The sequence below is a fragment of the Dunckerocampus dactyliophorus genome, chromosome 12, assembly GCF_027744805.1.
Source record: "Dunckerocampus dactyliophorus isolate RoL2022-P2 chromosome 12, RoL_Ddac_1.1, whole genome shotgun sequence".
NCBI lineage: Eukaryota > Metazoa > Chordata > Actinopteri > Syngnathiformes > Syngnathidae > Dunckerocampus > Dunckerocampus dactyliophorus.
Genome location: NC_072830.1, coordinates 18,580,949 through 18,606,247, shown reverse-complemented (window position 1 = coordinate 18,606,247; position 25,299 = coordinate 18,580,949). Strand labels below are relative to the sequence as shown.

Sequence of the window (25,299 nt, the reverse complement as noted above, 5' to 3'; positions counted from 1 at the left end):
GGAAATGTCATACATGGAGGTGCTTGCAGTACTCTCTCTTGCAGTTCTCTATTCATCCTGAAGGGGTGAGGTCGTGCGTGAGCTGGAAGGTGCTTGTTTCCATACACTGTATGTACAACTGCCCTTTTATGACCAGAGTGATTTTAGTAGTTTAGCAGGGAGCAATTTTCTTGGTTTTCAGATTTTGCAAGACCACATTAAATGTATTGAAATGTAAATGTATTTCCTACAGGACAGCTACAGACTTACCAGATTTGGTTAACAGACATATTGCCAACTGAAGCATATTAGCCAGCGCAGTGATTGTCTACTGCATTTCCTTGAGTAACTCCAAGTGATGACCATTTTGGCCAAATACCACACAACCCAGCCTGTTTTCTTGATCAAAAATAAGAATCCTAATAGAGTGCTAGCGTCAGACAGATTGTTTATGAACTTTATTCTCAGCCTCCACCTATTATAAATCAACATTTTCCAATACAATTATATGACAGCACACATTTTTGTATCAATCCTAATTACATGTTAGCAAAAGTATTAATTAGCCTAAAATGAATAGCAAGATGGTTTTATAACAGTCAGGTCCTAACTGTAAGTATAAGCAATTATTTTGTTGTTGTGGTTTTCTTCATTTCATTTCTTTAATTTCATTCAGATTCAAGTATTATGGTGTGACGTCTAAAACTCCATTAGGTATGCTTGGGCTTTCATGAGGCGTTTGTGGCAACTCTGCAAAGTGGACCTTTTCTGTTCAATGTCGATATCCTCCTTCAGCAAGAAGTCAATGTATTCCTTGTCCTGTAGCATAAGCAGCATCTCCCTCTGCAGATGTACAGCAAACTCCTGCAACATCTGGTAGCGAATCACCAAAGGGATCTGGTCAGCCAGACGCTGGCTGGCAATCTGAGGTAGGAAAAACATTGACAAAGATACAGTGGAACCTTGGTTACCGTCATTAATTCATTCCAGAAGGTCTGACTCTAACCAAAACAAACGTTAACCAAATAAATTTTTCTCATAAGAAATAATGTAAATCCATTTAATTTGTTCCAGAAAGCCAAAACACGTTTTAAAGTTTTGCAATTATAGTTTCACATGCATAAAACAATTCAAAATGCATATAAATACATACAAATGATGAATGAAGGGGATAAATGAACATTTAAGGTTACTTTAACCTTCATTGAAGACGTGATTCTTGACGTGACTGACACCACCTTCCCGTTTTGCGAGTCATTTCTTGAATTCAACGGTGTATCTCACCTCAGTAACCCACAATTGAGCCCAATAAAGGCTAGCATTTTGATTAAAAAAAAAAGGTGCAAAACACTATTCAATTTAATTTAAAAAACTCTTGACAACACAGGCTTGTGGTGTCCGTGTTGAACAGTCACGTCTTCAATGAAGGTAAAAGTAACCTCAAATGTTCATTTATCCCTTACATTCACCACTTATATGCATTTAATTTCTTATATGCTTATAAAACTGGAATTGTAGAACTATAAAAACGTGTTTGGTGTTAATATTTTAGAGAGTCAACCACTGATGACATCATAGACGGGTGACGCAGCTGACTTCCGGTTCCTGTTTCCATGTAGTGGCAAGATAATAGGATGCTAACAAGGATGTTTTGTTTGTTTTGCATTAAGAACACAACACAACAAAATTGTACGCAAATCGAGACAAAATTAATGCATAAATGTGACGTTAATGGAAAAACACACTAACCGAAGTGTACGTTAATGGAGGTTCCACTGTAGTCAGTGATGAAGGTGCCACATGGACAATTCCTAGAGAACTAACACTGGTTGTATGTCTCATCTGGGAGTAAATACTAACAATTGGCATTACTCAGTCTTTATATATTCCTCACCAATGTCTCCTCCTATTATCCAGTCAAAAATGTTGATTTTCTCTTAACTTAAAATGTTTTTTTAAACAAAGCAGCCTGCTATTACAGTGGCTATACAGTATAGTGGTCACACCCTCTTAAAAATAAATCCCTTTCAATTAATTTTGTGAATTATAATCTGTACATTCCGATGGTAAAAGGAGCAAGGGGGTAACATGGCTTCAGAAGGGTATGTGACTATAAAAAGTTTGGGAACCACTGGCCTAGTCAAAGTCCTGCCCTGAATCCTATTGAGATGCTGTGGCATGACCTTTAAAAAGGCGGCACATGCTCGAAAATCCTCCAGTGTGGCTGAATGACAACAATTCTGCAAAGATGACTTTGACTTTGATCACTAACACTTGATTGCAGTTGTTGGGTGGGTAAGGGTGGCCCAACCAGTTATTAGGTTTAGGGGGCAATCACTTTTTCACACAGGACTATGTAGGTTTGGACTTTTTTTTTCTCCCTTAATAATAAAAACGTTTCTTTTAAAAAGTCCATTTTGTGCTCAGTTGTGTTGTCATTGACTAATAGTTAAATTAGTGTGATGATCTGAAACATTGAAGTGTGACAAACCTGGTATGTTTTAATATGTCATGTGTCTGTTATGGCTGGCTTATGCTATAATGCGCACTCAAAGCAAATTCTTAAGACTTACTTTATAATAGATCCTCAGAGGTAACTTCCATTGATGCAGCGTAACATGACAGGCCACTGGATCACGATCATCGTCGTCGTCATCATCATCATCATCATCATCACCGTCACTATCACTATCACTATCCACCTCACGCAGTTTGTGCTTGTTCTTACTGTCCTTCACCCCCTCCTCACACTTCCTGTAAGTGTTAATGTAGATCCTGTCCTGAGTGTAAACCATCAGCTCCATTTTGAACTGATTTCTCAGCATGGTCTCTGCAGCTGACTCCATTTCTTGCTTAATGGCTTCAATCTTTGACTAGAAAATCACAACAGAAACAAATAACCCTGAAGCTGGAAAGTGGAATCAGCATTGCATGTGTTTGTAGATATAGTTGGCAACCTTTGTTGTGTTCAGGAGGTGAGGAAATCCGCTGAAGCTACTTTGGGCCAACTGAATGAACACTTTCTTTATAGCATCTGCAAAAACAATTAACAGTTAACCATTAAGTTAAACCAGGGGTGTCCAAACCTTTCCCACCGAGGACCACATACTGAAAAATGAAAGGATGCAACTGCAACTTTGATATTTTGCAATTTTTTTCAAGAAAAAAAACTGCATCATAGCTTTGTAATTAAATTGTTCCTCTGTTAATTGGTCCCAGACCCGACCGCGATAGGAGAATGTCCGCATAGTAGGATTCAATATTATTAATAAATGGAATATTTTCGTACTTGGAGCATAGAAAACCTGTTAATGACTTTCTAAATACATTTTTTTTTTACCATTATTTGAGCCCTATAGACATTAAATAACACCTTTGCACTCCTATTCTTTTGTTTACACCACGTTGCTGAACTGTAATAAGCAGGCTATGGGATCACTGCAGGGACACGAGACTGCCACGGCTTTAAGCCTGGCGTGCTACCGAGCTAACTAGTTAGCCTCAATTTATTTATTCTAAACTTAAAGGGTTTCAAACGGAGTGGGAAAGAAGGACAAAGAAGGTGAGGGAGTTTGGAGTTGAGTCTGAAGCAAGTTACTTTGCAGTAAAATAAAACAACGTAGTTAACGGGAGCATAGCAATATGTTTTATAACGAGAAGCGCGCTGTAGCTATGTGCTGACGCCGAGATGGTGACTCCAAGAGAGGCAGATACCGTATATGTGCCGCAGCAGCTGACTGTACAGTCTCCACTCAGAATAATGTGTGCTTTCACTTCTCACGTCTCCAAACACCAGAAAATGTTGCCAATGACGTCAGGAAAAGTCTTTACATTTGTCGCACGTCGCTTTTGAGAAAATAAGTACCCAAGAGGGTTTGGAAAGTCGCCAGATTTAGCGAGAAACTCGCCAAGTTGGCAACCCTGGGCTGCCATTTGATGGGATGGGAAGCCATTCACAAAAAATAAATAAACAGGAAATGATTCAGAAAATGAAAGATTGTCTCTCTTTGCAAAGAGTCAAGGACAGGACCAATAGAATAGTTATTGATGACTATTCAGCGCAGGCATAAACGGTATTGAACAAACAGCATTGATGTGCAGATATGTGAACTCTGAACTTTTGAACTTTTTTTTATCTTAGAGTTGGCTACAGTTTGTTTTAATTTTACTCAAACATGGGAATCACTCAGTAAGGCTCACAGAGTTAAGTGTTTAAATTATTTCAGAGTAGGTCTACACATGGAGGCGCACAGGTAACAGGTAACATTTTAAAAAGATTACAATTTTTACAAGTTTATAAGCAGCATAATGTTTTGCGGCTCCCGTCCTTTTTTTTTTTACTGGAAGAGGAGGCAAAATGGCTCTTTTGATGGTAAAGATATACCCCTGGTATAGTTGAAAAAGTGCATTATTAGTGGAAACATCTTTGCATCAGCCCCCCCCCAATTTTTTGCTGCTGTTTTTTTAATTTCCTAAATATTTAAACTTTCTTCATCAATAATCTTTGTTAATTTTCTTCTCGTAATATTACGACTTTTATTCTCATAATTTGACTTTATGCTATTTCAACTTTCATCTTGTAAATTTTCTTCTCATAACATTATGATGGTATTCCCATAATATTTTGATGTTATGCCTGTGATATTATAACTTTTTCTGCAACCTAATTTTCCAAGAATGACAATTTTGTTTTGTTTTGTTTGTTACTCATAATATTATGCCTTTAAAAAACCCCATCTTTTTCTTTATTTAAACTTTATGCTACTACAATGATATTTAAATATAAACATATTTTTTCTCACAATATTACAAGGTTATTCTCCTAAAATTATGACTTTTCTCATCAGATTGCACCTTTTTTGTCTTAAGATTTTTATTTTATTCTTGTAAAATTTCTCCAGATTTTTGCTTGTTTTTTAAAATTTTTTATTTTCTTGTTAAATTACCGTAAAGCACCGTGTATAAACCGCACCCGTGTACTAACCGCACCCCCATTTTCAGGCTCATGGCAGGGAAAAAAAATGTTTAGTTCATAAATGCTTGCCAACTCTTTCATGTCAAATCAACATGCGTAAAGGTACTAAGCAATTTCAAAAAGAAGAATAAAGGAGAAATCTGAACTTCGGCATCTAGATCTTTAATATTATGGCTAAGCACAGATTAATAATAATAATAAAAAATCTAAATAAAGAAATTTGCGATGTTCAGAGATGTTTTGATATATCTTATCTTTCACTGCTTCTCTTTTTCTCTTATTTTATTGCATTGCTTCAGTGTGAATTTGAATAAACTCCAACGTTGTATTGTATTTTACATTGGAAGCTTAGGTTAGCTCCAGTGTATATAGAGATCGTTTCACTGTGTGAAATTACAGACAGCTGTCAGATAAGTTAGTTGCATACACAAGCATTTTCAGCAACTGCACAGCAGAGGGCGCTAAAGTCAAAGCAACTGTCTGACCCACAGACGACTATTCCAAAATGGGCTTCTCGTCAATTTCTGCGTCTGGTCACAGACCTGTCATCGTGTATAAACCGCACCTCGATTTTGTGCTTCTTACCAGTGGAAAAAAAAGTGCGGTTTATACACGGTGCTTTACGGTATATTTTTAGAATTTGCTGCAGGCCAATAAAAAAACACCCCTGATCAAAATGCCCACCGGGCTGCACTTGGTAACACCACTGAGTTAAACACAGGACTGGGTTATATCTGTTATTAATTCAAGCAAGTACCTCCTATGTCTTTGAGTTTCTTGAGAGCTGGTTCCTCCAACTGCTTGATCCGATCCTTAACCATAACCTCAAAAGTCTGGTAATTGGTGAAACCGGGAAGTTCTCTCCCGCGGTACTTTTTTTCATGGTCCTCCACCTCTCTTTCCATCTTTTCATTAACTAGAAAAAACAAACGTAAAAGAGGGAGCACAACCAAAGGCCATCGAACACCATGGTACACTCACATTTCTTTCCTGCGAAGTCCAGATGGGAGTACCACTCCCCAAACTCTCTCCTGAGCATTAAAAACACATTCAGACTTTGTCCACACTTCAGCTCCTCTCCTTTTGAGAGGCTGATGGCATCTTGCAAGAATGGTGTCACTTTCTACATACGACAAAGGAGAAAAATGTATTTAGTTGTTGGTGAATGAAACACGTGGTATTGTCCATGAATGAATAATGCAACACTAAGCTTTAAAGAAAGAGAGTGACAACGGGCGTTCAGAGTTGAGTTTCATCTGGCCGTGGGTCACAGCCGCAACAGTAGCCCGTGTTTTACTAGGGATGATCTGTTTCTCTGTTCGTGTTCAAAATAACTTGAAAAATTCTGAATGGATTTGGGTGATATTTTTAGGAATTGTCGAAAATGGGTTATGGAAGAACTGATTAAATTTTGGGGTGATCCAAAATTAAATATTTTCCCAAAATTCACCCTTTTCCCGACAACTAATTATTATTACCTGGTACAACCGCCACATTTCTCAAGTGATTCAAGCCATTCCAACATAAACTATTCAACACGTTCAGGAATGTGTAGTGAGGGTGTGCTGGGAACGTTTGGCAGAGTCTCCTGTTCATTGAGTCTTCAACTCTCACCTCCAGCAGAGCTTCGCCTGCATCCCGGGGGAGGACGTGGATATTGAGTCCGAATGGGCTCTATTCCGTGCCTCCATTGCTGAGGCAGCCAGTCGGAGCTGCGGCCGCAAGGTGGTCGGTGCCAGTGGTGGCGGCAAGCCCCGAACCTGATGGTGGACACCAGAGGTTAGGGCTGCCTATCAAGAATGGATGGCTTGTGGGACTCCTGAAGCAGCTGATAGGTATCGGCAGGCCAAGCAGCACGCAGCTTCGGTGGTGGTGGAGACAAAAACTCGGGTGTGGGAGGACTTTGGTAAGGCCATGGAGCACGACTTTCGGTCGGCCTCAAAGAGGTTCTGTCAAACTGTCCGGCGCCTCAGAAAGGGGAAGCAGTGCCCGGTCCACACTGTTTACAGCGGGGAAGGGGTCCTGCTGACCTCGACTGAGGATATAGTCAGACAATGGAAGGAATACTTTGGGGCCCTTCTCAATCCCACTGACATACCTTCCATGGAGGAAGCAGAGTCTGAGGACACAAACGCGGACAGTTCCATCACCGTGGCTGGGGTAGTCAAAACGTTCCCCAGTTGCAAAGCTCCGGGAGTGGACGAGTTTCGGCCTGAATTTTCAAGGCTCTGGATGTTGAGGGACTGTCTTGGCTTAGTTAGCCTGAGTTAGCAGTCTCTGATAGACTGCTTTGAGACCATTGACTGGGATGCATTGCAGGGCCCCCACAGTGACAATATGGATGAAATGGTTGCCTGCACCACTGACTACATCAACTTCTGCATGAATGTTGTTGTGCCAGTAAGGACTGTACGCTGCTTTACTAACAACAAGCCCTGGACAACAAGTGTCATCAAAGACCTGCTCAACCTGAAGCAGAAGACCTTCAAAGACTGTGACACACAAGAACTTAAGCGGGTACTGAAGGAACTAAGAGTCCAGCCAAGGGCAGCAAAGGAGCAGAACAGAAGGAGAATAGAAGAGAGGATACAGAACAAAGACATGAAGGACGTGTGGCAGGGAATGAAGACCATCATGGGCTGCAGCTCAAAGAGAGGTGCCCACATTGATGGGGATGTGAGAAGGGCAAACCAGTTTTTAACAGGTTTGACCAGCCCATCCACACACAGCAGCCCCCACACAAGTCATCAGCATGGAAGAAAACATCTCTCCTCACCCTCCTCGCCTCACACAACCCACAATAAGAGCAGCTCAAGTAATTGCGGAGCTAACGAGGCTGCGCCCCAGCAAAGCAGCAGGACCGGATGGATTGTCACCTCGACTGAAATCCTATGCATGGGAGCTGGTAGACCCTCTACAGAGCATCTTGAACCTGAGCTTGGGGTTGGGGAGGGTTCTACAGCTGTAGAAGACGTCCTGCATCGTTCCAGTCCAAAAGAGACCACATCCTGGTGAGCTGAATGACTTAAGGCCGGTAGCCCTGACTTTGCATGTGAGGAAGACCATGGAATGGCTGCTGCTTTATCATCTAAGGCCACAGACACACCACGCACTCCACCCTCTGCAGTTTGCATACTGGGATAAAGTGGGAGTTGAGGACGCCATCATCTTCTTGCTCCACCGATCTCTCACTCACCTGGACAGAGGCAGTGGTACTGTGAGGATTACATTTTTGGATTTCTACAGCGACTTTAATACCATCCAGCCTCAGCTCCTTGGGGACAAACTGACACAGATGGGGGTATTATCACATCTGGTGCCATGGATCACAGACTCCCTGACTGGCAGACCTCAGTACGTGCGACTGGGGAACTGCAGGTTTGACACTGTGACCAGCAGCACGGGAGCACCACAGGGAACTATGATGTCTCCTGTTCTGTTTACCCTGTACACGTGCGACTTTCAGTACAACTCTGAGCTCTGCCATGTACCGAAGTATGCAGACGACACAGCTATCGTGAGATGTATCAGGAATGGACAGGAGGATGAGTACAGAAAACAGATCCAGGACTTCGTCAACTGGTGCAACGCAAACCACCTGCACCTCAACACCACCAAGACTGGTGAATTGGTGGTGGTCTTCGGGAACAACAGGACACACCCAGAACCTGTTCTCATTAAATGTGACCGTGTGGAGGTGGTTCACACCTACAAATACCTGGGAGTGCATCTGGGTGATAAACTGAACTGGACTACCAACATAGATTCTCTCTGCAGGAAAGGGCAGAGCCGTCTGTACTTCCTCAGAAAGGTTGGCGTCCTTCAACGTATACAAGAAGCTGCTACAGACCTTTTACCAGACTGGTAGCTAGTGTCTCCTGTATGCAGTAGTGTGCTGGGGGAACAGCCTCAAGAAGAAGGACGCCACACACCTGGAAAAACTGGTGAGGAAGGCAGGCTCTGTCATTGGCACTGAGCTGGAAAGCCTGACATCTGTGGCAAAGCAAAGGTCACTGAGGAGGCTCCTTTCCATCATGGACATCCAGCATCATCCAATGCACAGCACCATCTCCCAACAGAAGAGCAGTCTCAGTGACATATTACCGTCATTGCCCTGCTCCACCGAAAGACTGACCAGACCATTCCTCCCCAACGCCATACGGCTTTTCAACACAATAGAGGAGGAGAGATAAAAACACACACACAGGACTGGACTTATCAAATTATTATGTATGACTGTTATTATTATTATTGTTATTATTTATTAATATTATTTATGTATTATTGCACTACAAATTTGACATGATCTGTTCCGTACTTATTTGTTTAATTATTCTTATTCTTTGTTCTTATTTTTCTTGTCTTGCCTTGGTTGTTTTATTTTATTTTGTGATTAAAGGGGACCTATTATGCTTTTCCTCTTTTCTGACCTATAAATGTTGTTACAATGTTGTATTCTCATGTTAAACTACGCCAACGCATCAGATAATGAGGTTTGCGCATTTGGAAGTGAGCCCTGAAAGCAGTTTTGGACGGCTCTGAACGCTATGTTTTGCAGAGCTTTTTTGAACACTGAGTGCAACCCGTTGTTGGTTGTAGGTGTTTAAGGCCCAGAGAATTAAAGCAGTCACATCAGTGAAGAAAGGAAGTCTCTCTGATGGGTCACATGGAGGCCCAGGGCCACATTTCTCCAGCTCTGCCTGAGTCTGTGCTAGCTTCTCCTCTATCTGCTCTTCGAGCCGAGGCAGAGACCTCTGCAAATCACATGTCAAGAGACAAGAACTTTTAATGTCATCGTTTTATAGAATCAGTTGCTAAGATCCATCAGTGTCAACCTGAATATGATGCACCAGCTCCACTGTGAGTTTCTCAGCCAGCTTAGGAACCGTGGCATTGCCCTCACCATAAAGCGTGCTACAGCAAATACAAATAAAACGCACTGTCAGTCATAATGGTACATCAATATCAGCTGGAATGATAAAAGAGGCAACATACTTGAAATACATATGGTCAGTGAAGAAGGCTTTCTCGCTCTCTATTGCTTCAGGGAGAGACACCTTCTCGTTGATCTCCTTCTGACCCCTGCACCTGACGACCATGTAGCCCTTCCTTAGGTGGATGACCTGATTGTGGACAATGTCAACCACAGTCGTTTCTGTGCCTCTGTCCACCAGGTCAGGTTTAGTCAAGATCCCTGTAAGAAAAAGCAGCCCATCTCTAAAAACTTCAATGTGATATACACTCCCGATCAAAGCTTAGAAAAATTGACATTTTGCACTGTTGGTTCCTAAGGAGGTTCTAAATAGAGCTTCAAAATGCAAACTGAAGAAAGGGGAGTGAGACAAAAAAATTGAGGAAGCAATTTATCGCAAACAACCATTCAACTGAAATCGGCTGCTCATCAGCTGATCAAAAAATTAAGACCATAACTAAAAAAAAAATAAATAAATAACCCCCCGAAAATACAAATAAAATTTTCAAAAAGGACTCAGTAATGAGTAGCTTTACCATTTTTGTTAAAATGTTAATAGTCTTGGGCATGCTTGATACCAGTGTTTCAAGGAGGCTAGTGGGAATGTTGCTCCAGGTGGTGAAGATGGCGTCACGGAGGGCATCCACTGTCTGGAACTGATGTTCAATTGAGTAAACTTCCCTTGTTATCCATCCCCACATGTTCTCAATTGGATTTAGATCAGGGGAACACACAGGATGGTCCAAAAGAGTGGCGTTATTCCTCTGGAAGAAGTCCTTTATCAGGCAGGCATAGTGAACTGCAGCGTTGCCATGTTGAAAAAGCCAGTCATTACCACACAGACGAGGGCCTTCAGTCATGAGGGATGCCCCTGCAACATCTTCACACAGCCAGCTGCCGTTTGACGTCTCTGCACAACCTGAAGCTTCATTGCACCCAAGATCATGATGGTGTCCCTTCCACTGTGCCATGTGGAAAACATTTCAGGTGGGTTCTCCTTGTCATGTTGGAAGCCATCAGGACCGTCAAGATTACATTTTTCTCATCAGAGAATAAAACTTTCTTCCTCCTTTCAACGTCCCATGTTTGGTGCTCTCATGCAAACGGGCAGTTTAGTGGTATTGAAGGAGACAAGGCCTTTGAAGACACTTTTAATTCTTAAAAACTTTCTCTCGCAGCTGCCGTCTGATGGTTATTGGACTGCAGTGAACAGGCTTTCACTTTAATGCTTGCAATCAATTGCTTACTCAAAATTTTTGTTTCATTTCAATTTCTTCCTTTTGCATTTTGCAAAATGTAAATTCTTGCAATTTTTCAACGGTCTTAAAATTTTGATCGGGAGTGTATTGGAGCCTTTAACACCTGTTCTAACTCACCCAAAGTTCTTTCTCCTTCCGGATCGACCTCCTGTGCCATCTTTAACGCCTCTGTTGTTGCAATGTCCATGGTGCACGGCACTACCACTAGAATGATGGTTTCTTGTTTGGTGATGAACTCTAAGATCAGTCTCTTTATCTGGAAGTATCAAATTGTGATGTGTTCAGTTTGACGTTGCACAGAAACAATTTGTCCTGTCATCAATTACATGCCGATAGTATTTACTTCTTCTTCAAGACTGTAACATTCACAAATGCTTCCATATCGAGGGTTTGTTCATTTCTCCCACATGGATGTGCAAAATATGTTATTAATTTAGTAGTATTGTATCATTCATTCATTATGCGGCTTGTCATCACTAGGGTCAAGGGTATGCTGGTATGACTTCGTGCAAGAGGCGGGGTACAGTTCGGACAGGTCGCCAGCCAATCTACACTACAGACAACCATTCACACTCACATTGATTCCTATGGACAAAGTCTCCAATTAACCTGACATGCACATTTTTGGAATGTGGAGGAAACTGGAGCACCTGGAAAAAACCCATGCACACACGGAGAGAACACGCAAACTCCCCAAACGAGATGCCCAAACGGAGATACGAACCCAGATCCTCCAGATCTCGAACATCCTAACCACTTGGCCCTAGTATTGAAACATATATTAATTGATTTAAATATGATAGTATAGAGAGACCCCTGCAACCTGGACACTGAATATATTCTCTTAAGTTAAGCAGGACGTATTTCTATTTTATAAAGATATTTATTTGTACTATTTTATTCTGTTATTTTGTTGTCTTGAACTAAAAAATGAATTATTGAACAATTTATTTACCATGTATTCGTATGCATCAAATTAAATTCAGGTTTGTGTCAAATAGTACAAAAATTGTTTCACAAAAATAAAGGCAAAAAAAAAATATCCGCCCAAAAGTTACTACATATGTGCTCGGGGGACTTGTAGAACGGCAGCCCTTTGCCAATATCACTCATCATAAATAAATTGAACACTGTACAGTTAATCCATGTCATCGGTATCGGCCGAACTCACTCATGGATGATCGGTATCAGAATCGGCAGCATAACCTGGAGCATCCCTATGGTTATGGTTTAATTTATTTCGAACATGCACACAGTGTCCATTGAATGCTTCAAGTTATAAGTCTCAGTTCCACATATCCGAAAAGAAGTAGGCAGAAGCAGAGCTTCCCTAATAATAATATGTAATAATAAATAATACATAATTATTTATTATGTATGGTAACAGTGGTTTGGTCTCCAAACATTTTGACAATAATATTGTTTAGCATCAATTTGTGGGACAATAGTCATTTCTAAACGCACCTGCACTGTTTTGTAAATCAATACTTTTCTTAAAATTGTTAAAATATCGTCTCGTCTCGTTCCCGTTGACCCAATCTCGTGTATTTTCTGGTTACACCCCTGATAGTTAGAGAATCATAAACAAGGTTTCTGTGCTAACGAAAATATTTAATTTGTAGATAAGAAATCCTACTTTGTGGAAATTCACGTATCACAGTCAGGTCTGGAACCAATTAACCACGATAAACGAGGGATTACTTTACTTTTTAGGAACTTTGTCGGGGCTCAAGGCATCGTAAAATAGACACAGTGACGTCCACAAAGACAGCCACAATCAGAATATACAGTACGTGAATAGATATCGATTTTGTAGTTATTCCTGCTACTTCTGTTGCTAAGTTGTTGTTTTTTTGTCATGGTTAGCTGTAGTTTTCTCTGCAGTCAATGTAAGAAATGTAGTCAAATGCCAGTCCCTGGTATCAGCCCATCAACCCCATTGCGGTTACCTATGCAAAAACCTCTTCATAAATATGGTTCTTAACAACAAATGTAAGAAGACAGAAACACCTTCAGAGATTTGCAAATCAGACTTAATTGCAACTGAAGCAAACCTGATCGGCAATGTTCTCTGGCTGTTCCTTTACGGGCACCCTGGTGATGCCAGGTAGGTCAATGAGCGTCAGGTCAGGAACGCTGGGAGAAAAAATCTCCAGACTGATGAGATCATTGCAGATTCCTACCCCGGAGCCAGCAATTTCATCTTGAGCTGTAGGAGCCAAGCAAAGAGCACGAAAGACAGATGAGTGAAAAATCTGCAACTTGAACTTCTCTTGAAATTCAAGAACCATCTTCCCTACCCTCGCAAATCATTTTCTCCACATCTGCCGGGTTTTCGATCACCTTGGTATAATCGTGATAGGTAATCTGCGCAAACCACTGCTCTCCTTCTCTCATTCTCTTCATCTTCAGTTCCAGAGGACATCTTGTCACAATGCCTACATCAAATTTGATGTGTGAGAGAAAAAAAGCCATGTGAAATCCACAGTCGCACAAATTTTTATGACATCTTTGTCATTATCGGCTATTCCAATTTGTCTTCAAAGATAAACATTGTAATTCATGCAAAACTCAAATCGTTCATGATTCATTATAAAACTTGAATTTTAACCATAGTCGCAGCAATGTAGGTCAACAGAATTGCTCATTATTTTCGAGCCCAGTTGTCCAATTTTAAAAAAAAAGAGGCGTATTCCAGTCTCCAAAACAGTGAGGCATCAGATTCTGAGCCCTGACCGCTCTGTGTGAAGGGTACCCACTCCATTTTCTAACGTCACTAAAAAAAAAAAAAAAAAAAAACAGCAATTTTTTTTAAAAGAACAGTAAATTTGTCGCAATTGCTGGTACATTAAACATAGCTGATGCTGAGCTAAACTTGCTAATTGCTAATTGTTCATATGCCCTAATGTGACTGACCTATCCGGTTGAGTTTTCAGGTCCCTGATAAGATTAGTTGTGGTTGATCCAGCATCTGAATCTTGGTACCGCAGACTGCAAAGTCTGCGCTGCTTTTGTTGGTGCCATCTTGTTTGAAGTTTATATAACCAATCATAATTACAAAGGGTACAGCTGCGGGTGTGTCGGTCGCCGTAGTGTCATCTGACTTACTCATGACATATTACGCATCGGGTGTACGGAAAAAAGAAAGCGATGATCGTTCACAAGTCCTAAAACACAAGTCCAAGTCAAGTCTGAAGTCTCTCTGTGTGCGACTTAGGCTTAAACTTGAGTCCCCATCTCTGGATTCCTCTCTGACAGTGTCATTCAAAATATAGCATTATTATTTTTTGTATTGTTATTCGATTGATTATAATTTATATTGTAATAAAATCTACTCGATTGCTAAATAAATAGATAAAACATACCGGTTCCTCTGGGCAAAGCCACACCGGACAGTGCCTCTAAGACTGAACTCTTGCCCGAACTTTGGTCTCCGATGACGGCAATGGCAGGCAGGGCTAGGTCCTTCTGTACACCAAGAGAGCGAAGCGAGTCAATGAGGTCGATACAGGGCCGCACCTTCTCCTCGTACTGCTGGTTCAAAGAGTTCATGGTTTATAACTTTTGCTGTGCTCCAACAAAATGCTACTTTCAGGTACGATGCTGCTCGATGTCTTCAGTGGGAGACGAATGTAAGCTACAGCACCGGTAATGGAGCTCACTAGCAGAAAAAAAGAAAATGAAAGTAAGACCTTTGATTCTTTCACAGTTGACTTTACTGTACTTAATATTTAACTTAACTTGTATCATTGAAAAGGTCTGCTATAACCGCTCCATTGCTATCATTCCTCTACCCCCATTAAGTGATATGTGCAATCTAAACTTGGTTTCAGTCATGTCTCCTGCACACAGATCACATCCGGTTTTGCTTGGAGAAGTTTGATTGCCACAATATTGCTGCCGGTCGGCTGCTTTCTTTAACTCCTCATGAGTTTCCCCCACAGCGATTCGGGAAATCACCCCCCTCCCTGCTCGCATGTCTCCCACCCTTTTACTCCCTGCCACTGCGACTTTACAGATGTGCCAAGCCGTTGCCTTAGTCATTTGTTCAGCTCTAGTTAAGGATGCTCAGATCAATCTGCGATCAATATCGGGCGATTTCAGTAAAAAACACGTGATCGGCAAATGCCGATAAATGCTGTTCAAAGTCAATCACAAAAACAGATCGCCGTGTGGCGGCAAACCCTACATGTGTGCTGTGTCGCGTAGTGTTGCCAACACCCATATTGAGCCAACAACGGACGCACTTTGTCCCGTATTGCCGCGAGAATCAAAACTAGTCTGTAAAAAATCCTAGATTCAGTTTGACATCTTAACACAGACTACGCCAGTCGATGCTGCCGTGTTTGATCACTCCCTTATCAAACGCACTGCCATTCGACTTATCTTGCATCTTTTTTTACACACTTTGCCTTGCTGTGGATATCATGTTCATGGGGTACGTTTTTTTTTTTGTTTTTTTTTAAGTGTTGCTGAACAATTTTGCTCTCTGTTGTCATTACACTAATTATGTCCTCAAGGCACTATTTGTGTGTAGTTGTTTAATGAACATGAACACATAGTGTGTCCAGCCTTACTGTATTATGGTGATACTACTGTATATGAGTCGATTTCGAGTAGCTCACCAAAGGGTCAAAGATTATTTGCTTCAACGCTCAGTAGTTTACTGTTGAATTCAACCTTATATACCTTTTTATATCATGACAAATGAGCAGAAAATAGCATGAAGATGATGGCCACACTGAGTGGAGATCTGCTTTGTAAATAAAGTAGTGTACAATTGAAATGTTGTCAGTCGTAAATAAAACACAAATAGTTGACATCTTGATTAGTGATTCAAGTTGGAGACCCTGCATCCTGGACACTGAATTTATTCTGTTTAAGTTAAGTAGAACGGGCCGCGCGGTGGTCTAGTGGTTGGGCAACACAGTAACAGCCTGGAGATTGGTAAGACCTGGGCTCGATTCTGGAGTTTGCATGTTCTCCCCCGTGTGTGTGTGTGTGGGTTTTCTCCAGGTACTCCGGTTTCCTCCCACATCCAAAAACATGCATGTTAGGTTAATTGGCGACTCTAAATTGCCCATAGGTATGAATGTGAGTGTGAATGGTTGTTTGTCTATATGTGCCCTGCGATTGGCTGGCGACCAGTCTAGGGTGTACCCCGCCTGTCGCCCGAAGTCAGCTGGGATAGGCTCCAGCATACCCCCGCAACCCTAAAGAGGAGAAGCGGTATAGAAAATGGATGGATGGATGGAAGTTAAGCAGAACAGATTTCTATTTAACAATGCTATTTATCCATCAATCTTCTATGCCGCATATCCTCACTAGGGTCGCGTGTATGCTGGAGCCTATCCCAGCTGACTTCAGGCGAGAGGCGGGGTGGAATGGAACAACCATTCACACTAACATTCATAGCTATGGACAATTTAGAGTCTCCAATTAACCTGACATGTATGTTTCTAGAATGTGGGAGGAAACCGGAGTACCTGGAGAAAAGCCACGCACGCACGGGGAGAACATGCAAACTCCACACAGAGATGCCCAACGAAGATTCAAACCCAGAAATTCCCAATCTCCTGACTGTGTGGCCAACATGCTAACCACTAGGCCACCACCCAATTTATTTTTATTTTATTTATTCATGTGATCGGAGCATCCCTAGTGCTGGTGCCTTTGACAAGCAAAGATCCATCCCACAACACCTTTGCTAACTCTATATCCCCGATCGAATTTCTCAGAAATGTAGTCGAAGTAACTGGGCTCACCGCTTTTATATCGTGTCCGTCTTTAAACTTAAACAGGATCCTCAACTCCTCCTTCTCGTGCAAGACTTTCCTCCTTACCAGTGATCTTGGGCTGCCTCCCTCGTCCTCAAATGCCCTTTTGCTACCTAACAATCAGCATGTCTGGAGGCTGATTATATAATTGCTTACTCGAAAAGTATGACAGCACCAACGATCATTTTAATTACACAAAACAGTCTGCGTAATGCGTTGTAATGCGTCTGCCACAAGTGGTGGGAAGGTTTAATGGGTCAGTCTCACGAAAGGCGGCCCAACAGTGTGACACAGTAAGCAAAGCCTACATTTTCCGCTTTTACTTAAAACAACCCACAACCTGACCGGTTAATTTGTATATTTTTGAAAAACGGTGATAGAGTGAAGCCGCGAAATGCAAAGCGCAAAATGCTGAGGGATTGCCATAATATCTAACAATGTATCTCATTAATAATTAATTTTATTTTTAAAATTTGCAGAGGGCCAATAAAAAAAAACCACTTTCACCACCCCTGTTGTAAGATATCCATTGCCAAGCAAGAACATAATTTTTGTTTAAGTGCGAATTCATGTTCTGTTCTATTTTATCTGTCAATATTATGTCTAATCACTACCACACTTATTACTAACTCTTCATTTTGTGAGTTCATTGTCAGTGCTCGCGTCGGAGTGCCGCGGCCATCTTGTTTACGTGGGTGTTCCACAGCGGAAGAAGATGCGAGCATCTTCACCGCACAGGCGACAGTCCAGTCCACACTTCCAATGAATGGTGTGAAGAACCAAGCACAGGTAAAAATGACAACCATCTTCATTTATGAGCTCATATGTACTTCAGCGAGCATTAAGGACTAACCGTGTGTGTGTGTTTTACTTGTTTGGGGAGCTTTTTGTGGCTTTTTTGTGAAACCTATTCCAAAAAAAGTTGTTTTTTTTAAAAGAAGAAGAATGTAAGACAAGAATAATAAATAGACTTAATAGTAGAGAACGTTACTGTTTTTAAATTTCTGTGATTATTGATTTCAATTTACACTTGGATGACAATTGCAGGCGTTGGCAAGTCATGTTATTGGGTCTAACACAGGTGAACTCGATGCATTTCCGAATGTATTGGCTTGAACGAGCCAATTGTTTACAGCCCTCCACATGCATTTCATTCTGTAACGCTGGTCATTCTGACTTTGTGCTTCACTCAATGTAAAGAAAGGCCTGCTTAAAGCCTGAGCGGTTCCCATGGACTGGAAACGTTAATGCTTCATGCCCATTAGCCATAGAAGTTTGGGTTGAATATGTGGAAAGGCCTCCAGTTGGAAAGGAGAGGTGGTGGGGGCTGTACATCAGAATCCACTCTCGCCAAGGCCACAGTCTGTAAGGCAGATAATGTGATTTCCGGACAAGAGCTCTCGTCACACTTTTCTGCAGCAGAGACCCGCTGCTATTCAGAATGCACTGTGTGTAGTCTGTGCCCAGAAAGATAGCAGAAGACGCTGCAAAAGTATGTACCTTTTACTGTTTTTAAAGTATAATGTTACTACATTACCTGAGTAGACAATTTAAACTGGCCAATGGAATAAGTAGTAGAGGTGGGTGCATCGGTGCAAATGTCAATATGGTCGATAACGATGATTGTGTTAGGAGATCAATATTTTTTTATGTTTTTTTCCCCACATATCAGTGTGTTTCTTTATAAACTTTTGGAATAAGTTATTGGACAAAGGAGGCCTTTATTTGTTTGTTTGGGAATTATTGTATTATTTTGATTTTATTGTCATTATTAGATATTATTACATTGCCATGTATTCCATCCATCTGTTTTCTATGCCGCTTATCCTCACTAGGGTTGCGGGTATGCTGGAGCCTATACCAGCTGACTTGGGGCGAGAGGGGGGGTACACCCTGGACTGGTCGGCAGTCAGTCGCAGGGCACATAGACAATGTGGGAGGAAATTTTTGGTATCGTCGATACTGGCCCTATATTTACTTGGAATCGGAGTGATACCAAAATTTGTAGTATTTATGATTTGACAGATTTGCCCACCTCTAATAAATGGGTAAGTTAATCGACTGATCCTGAAAATATGGATAATATTTCAGCCATCTATTCTCTATAACTCTTGTCCTCATCGGGGTCATGGGTGAGCTGGAACCTATCCCCGCTGATTCGGTCGGGCGACACCCTGGACTGGTCGCCAGGCAATTGCAGGGCACAGTTAGACAAACAACCATTCACACTCACACCGATGGGCAATTTAGCATCTCCAATAAGGCGAAAATGCATATTTTTGGAATGTGGGAGGAAGCCGTAGAAAACCCACGTGTGCACGATGTTCCACGGGAGATACAGCCAACATGAAAGAATCGCTCCTGTCAAATGGGCAGTGATAACAAAGCAGTGTAGTAGTCTCATTATTGAGACTTCCTCCTCCCAATAAGCCTGTCTATCTCTCCTGTGCAACGCCCTATATTGTCACCCATCTGTCAGATAGTTTGTGATGTGTGTAATTACATCGTGTTTTGCTTTCAGGCCGGAACGTCTGCTTTCTTAATTTTGCTGGCTCACCCAAGGATTTGTAAAGCAATGTTTTAGCCATCCAGATAATGGTTATCCAAGGTATCTCATAGCAAGGCCCAGGACGGGAGCTGGGGGGTGGCTGCTGAGCCTCTAGCCCCGGATGTTTTCTGAAAAGCAGCAGTCAGCTCCCGCGGCAACAGCGCGCATCTCCTTATGAAACATATCGCTGGGCTCTCGTTAATTACATGGTTTTATTTTACTGTCAGTAACCTGCTTCAGACTCAACTCAAAACTCCCTCGCCTTCTTTCTCTCCAGTGAGACTCACAGCGAACACTAGCCTTTCCCTTGCTCATCCAATTAGCAGTCAGAACGCAGTCTAGATGCATTCACGGATCAGATATTTCATATTCTTTTTGAAAATGCACATTTCCCTTACTTCTGTGTTAAAAAAAATGATTAGCCGCAACAAGGAGGCCGAAGAGCTGCATGCGGCTCCGGAGCCGAGGGTTGCCGACCCCTGCACTAGCCATTTGCACTGTGCAGGACTTAGGCTTGATTCCCCATTGGGAATGGCATTATATGGAAAAAAATGCCATTATATGTACTTTTCGAAAATAAAAACACTTTTTTTGTTTCTTTACTTTATTTGCCTTTTATTTAACCTACAAATGTGTCAGATCATTTTGCCTGACCCTGTACTACCCTTGAAGAAACACGAGAAAAAAATACTGGGGTTGCCAAAGACAATTAAGAGCATGGCGCTCTTGACAAGGAATCATCCACAAGTGTTCAGTTGTGCGGTCACACATCTTTGTCGAAAACCATTTATATACTGTAGTCTACCAAGGACAAAGGATCTGGCAGTGTGCTAGTATCAGACAGAACAGCAGGGGTTCCCCATACCTTATGGCCAAAAACCAACTCATTTGGGCTGAACCCCGTGCTTTCCTGGATTACCTCACATGCAGCTAACAGCAGCCAAGGCAGCCCTTCCTCCCAGTCCTCATTCAGCTCTGTTACATATGCACCTAGCAAAGACTTCAAGGTTTGATGGAACCTTTCCAAGGCCCGCTGACTCTGTGCATGGCAAGCAGATGAACAAATATGGTTTACACAGAGCAGATTCAGAACCTGTTGAAACATATGTGGACAGAAATTTGAAAATTTGACCTTATCTGTTTGGATAACCTTTAGTATTCCAAAAATAGACAAAAACGTGGCATTGATTGAGATGAAGAGGGTACGCAGATGGATACCTGGTACGCTGACACATGACAGTCATCAAATATTGGCTACCAGACTTGGAACGAGGCAGTGGACGCGCACAGTCGATTATCAGGTGCTCAGACGGTTGCGTAGAGGCAGGGATGGGTGACAGAGGTTTGACAAGCTGGTTTTGGCTTCCCTGTCGTTTGGCAAATGTGATATGCAATGACACATCACGTTTCAAACGAGGCCAAAAAAATAACGCAAAACATATTTATATGTGTTGTGCACTCCCATATGCCCTGAATGATCATGAGATGATCGCACCACTTCCTGGTGAAACTTCTCAGGCACAGCAACTTGAAAGATGGCCAACAAAATCTACCATATGGTAGCCATTTTCTTATGAGGAGTCCAACTAGTAGCATATATCATCAACATGCAGCATATTTGCTGTTTTCAGCAGTGAGAACATCATCAAACAGCTTGCTCAACGTGGAGTCAGCTGTCTGCTCAGCTGCCAAATCACTGCGAGGAACAGACAACAATGAAAATTGGTATGGTATATTCACAGTTCCATCAATTTGGGGATGTTTATTTATTGTTTCAGGTTCTAAATGGGCCATGGATCTTGTGACAGCACACTCGCTGTGGAAACACTGGGAAGATCTTTACTAGGACTTGTTTTAGACGCGTATCCGTTACGGATAATGCATTTTTGCCGAGTACGAGCATGAAACGAGTACAACTCGTCATTATCCGTACTCGTGCTGAAGGAAAATCCTCATTGGGTAACTACCCCTGTAGTCACTCTTCACACTCTGTGATTGGCCAGTCACACACAGCGATCGCCCCTCCCTAGACAGACTTGCTGCAGGTTGCAGTCAGAGAAGAGCGGTGCCTACGTATAAAGAAAACCCAATTTCAGATCATTACTTGTCCAAAATACTGCTTTTAGTCTGAACATTTGAACCCTACTTCAGGATCTTCAGATGAGGGTGCCTAAACCCAAAGTCTATCCAAAAATGCAAAACCCAAAGGTTTCTTTGTGAAGGAACTGACACAGCTACATGTGTTTGTGATGTACAGCGATGAGTCAATGATTAATCATTATGCAATTAACTGACAACTATTTTGGTTTGTGATTAATTTTTTGATTTAAAAATGTCAATATTTTTTATTTCAGCCTCATAAATTGTCAGTTTTAAGCAGACAAGGCAAAACAAGATATTCGCACACATTAACTTTGACTTTGGAAAACAGTGATCAACATTTTAGGCTCTTTTCTAAAATGTTGCAAACCAAACCACAAACTGTTTGTGTTTGGTTCGTATTGATTTGGTCTGTCTAGGAGTTCTCAATTAATCAAAACAACTAGCTAGCTTCAGCTTATTCGACTAAGAAAATAATCGTGAGTTGCAGAACTATTTTCATCACAATATGCATTCTACATACGCACTTTTTATAATAATAAGAAAATATCAAATGCCCTTTTGATTAAAAAAATGAATAAAATGTGCCCTGTATGAATGTTAATTGAAGTGGTCACATATGCAGAATGAGTACTCATTGTATTCGTGGGAGGACAATTACCAATTTATTTTCAGTACAGATGCGCAACTTTTTATCCATCTTTGCTATAAAATATTAAACAATATTCATCATCATCTCTTATTGTAGCACCTTAAATTTCTTTTGTCAAGCAATTGTAAATTTGGCGAACATTTTCCAAAGCTGCACATAAGTTCAGATGTCAAACAGCTGTTATGTATAATGTCTGGGGTGCCGCCACGAATTTGGGGCCCCATGGAAAAAAAAAAATCACATTGGGCCCCTCAGACCGCTGTTGTCACCACATCTCTAACTTACCCCTGATAACATCACTCAAGAATTTCACTTACCTGCCAGGGAATGGCAACAGGTTGCGTTAAGTGATACACCCATAAAAATGTCTATTTTTGGCTACATGCACACTGCAGGGTATGATGCCCAATTTGGATTTCTTGTTAAAATCCAATTTTGGATGTGGTTACATTACATTGCTGCAGTGTGTGTGCTCTCTTCTGCATGTTTGTGGCAATTTCGAGGATTTTGTGCAAAGGGAGTCAATATTTTCTAAACCAAATGATTCGCCGTAGCGGATTAAGAAGAAACAGGGCAAGAATTTTGCCAATGGCAGTTTGTGGAGAGCTTGCTGCAACGTCTGTTCCGAGGAGCGTGTGGGTGGCAGGAACCGTGAGTCGCTTCACTGACATTTAAAAAAAATAATTTTTGGATAACAAAAAGAGTTTTTGCCCACATCGGTGAGTACCTTCATCCAAGTCTCGGTCGCATATACACATGCGACCCGACTGTTCAGACTGCAGTAGCACTGCATACATATCCGACTTATATCTACATACGAATGAGGTCTGAGTCGCATTTGAAAAAATCGGAAATGTGCATGAAAAAATCCGACACAGGTCATATAGAAGCAAAAAAATCGGAAATGACCTGCAGTGTGAACATAGCCTTTGACACACGGCTCGCCTCCTAAATCTCTTGCTCACTTGACATTGATTAATCCGATTTCAGATCAACATTTGCAATAAAAGTGACTGTTGTAATTATTAGATTAGATTCTGCTCCAGAATCCCTCCCCTTCTCTCTTCAATTACCATTGTTTATTCGCAACACCATCCAGGTTGAAGCCCTAAATATGCCTCACATACTTATTAATCACATTTAAGTTTAAACGTATAGGTTTTCACCACTAATTAATGACAATGTAAGATGATCCGCGCGGACGTCTGTTTGGGACCACCCCCACCCTACTCTGAAGCAGTTTCGAGGTAGAACGAGGCTCCCCTGCTCGACAGGCTGCTGAGTCATCCCGGCTAGCTTTCTCCAAGTTGCGCCCACATAATCCACATCGCTTGCCTGTTGTAATTTCAGTAACAAGTTACCATCGTATGTTAAATTCCTGTTTACTTTGCTGCAAGTTCTGTTATACAAGTTTCACTTTTGCGTCTCACAGTAACAGTGGTACGTTCAAGGACTGCCGTACAAAGTGCAAAGTCCTAATACTTGACAACAAAAAATACAATATACTGTAAGTGAAGCATGAAGAGATAAACGTAAAAAAAAAGTGGGCTTAACCGTGGTATATGTCTGCTCTACATGTTTCCTGTATTATCACACATTTATATATTTATTACTGACTTAAGGTGGATGAGGTGTTTTTGTTTTTTTTGGGGAAAAAACAATTTTGGACCACAAGTTTGCAAATTTGTTGTGAATGCTGAATCACGAATGTGCGGGTTTAGAAAGTAGGGTTTTCTTTCATTGGTAGCCATTGCACTTTTTGGTACTATTTTTCACAACAAATATCACTTTGGTACTACTTTAACACCTATTATGTCACCCCACTCTGAATGCACACAGACTGCACCGTAGACAAACAGACCAGTCACTGAGGACAGTTGCCACCGACGAGTCAAACATTACTTCAAAGTTGTTATAGTACTTTTTGCATCATATTAATTATTATTATTATCTATCTTTTGCAGTTTTTGCCCGGCTTGCATTGTGTATGCCTTTAATTCCATTTTTTAATGTTCTTGTTAGTCTTTCTATCGTATTTCTCCCAGGGCTACAAATTGAGGCCCGAAGCAGAATTTAGAAGAATCTGGAGACATTACAAAGGAATTCTGGGCCCCAAGAAAAAAAAAATCACCATGGGCCTCTTGAACCTTCATTTATTTAGATGCATGTTTTGGAGTAATGAGACTGACTACATAGGCAACAAATTGTTCATTAAATACTTTTTTGTGCAAAATAACAAACACATAATTTAAAAAAATTGCTCATTTAAATCTCAATATTAACGTTTGGGGTAGCTGTACCATTACCCCACCAGGGGCTGACAAGTGAGTGGGTGAATTCTGCAATTTCTGTGCTGCCAATCATTGTGTCAACGAGCATGGCGTCAGACTACTCATCTCTTTTTTTTTAATGTCTCCTGACTTGGTGTTCAATGCCTCAGGGCAGTGATGCACATTCTTTGCACATTATGGGGCCCCCCCATATTGATATAGGGGCCCTACACGCAGCACATGCGGTGCGTGAAGGGAAGGACGGCCCTGCTTTACTCCCATTTACTCCCATTGCAGGAGTTCCTTTAATTATTTCCAGGGGTAAGGTGATTGTTACATTTTTATATTGCTTACATACAAACTCCGGGAATAGGTTCTTGGACACAGAAGCGCTTTGGGGGGAAAAAAGTATTGAAATGAGAGCCAATAGTAGTTTTTACTTTTGTTTACTTATTTTGCACCATTGACTTTGTTTTGCTCAAACAATTGTATAGTGCAGTCACAGTCAATGAAAAAGCACAGAGACTCCACAGAATGATATGCAGGAGAAACAGACTAGTTTGTTACACGCAATGCTTGGCCGAGACCACATGTGTCAAACTCATGCCCTGGAGGGCCGAGACGCTGCAGGTTTTCTCTCCAACCAGTTTCTTCAGCAGGTGATTTAATTGATGAGCTCCTTCCCTCAAACTGAAGGTGTTGATCATGAAAATCACCTGCTTTAGTGACTGGCTGGAAAGAAAATCTGCAGTGTCTCAGCCCTCCAT

The 25,299-nt window shown here is 41.4% G+C and overlaps 1 pseudogene; it reads right to left on the bottom strand.

Moving 5' to 3' along the window:
- Positions 1–595: 595 nt before the first annotated feature.
- On the bottom strand, positions 596–14,962 carry LOC129190998 (interferon-induced GTP-binding protein Mx-like; annotated as a pseudogene).
- Positions 14,963–25,299: the final 10,337 nt, after the last annotated feature.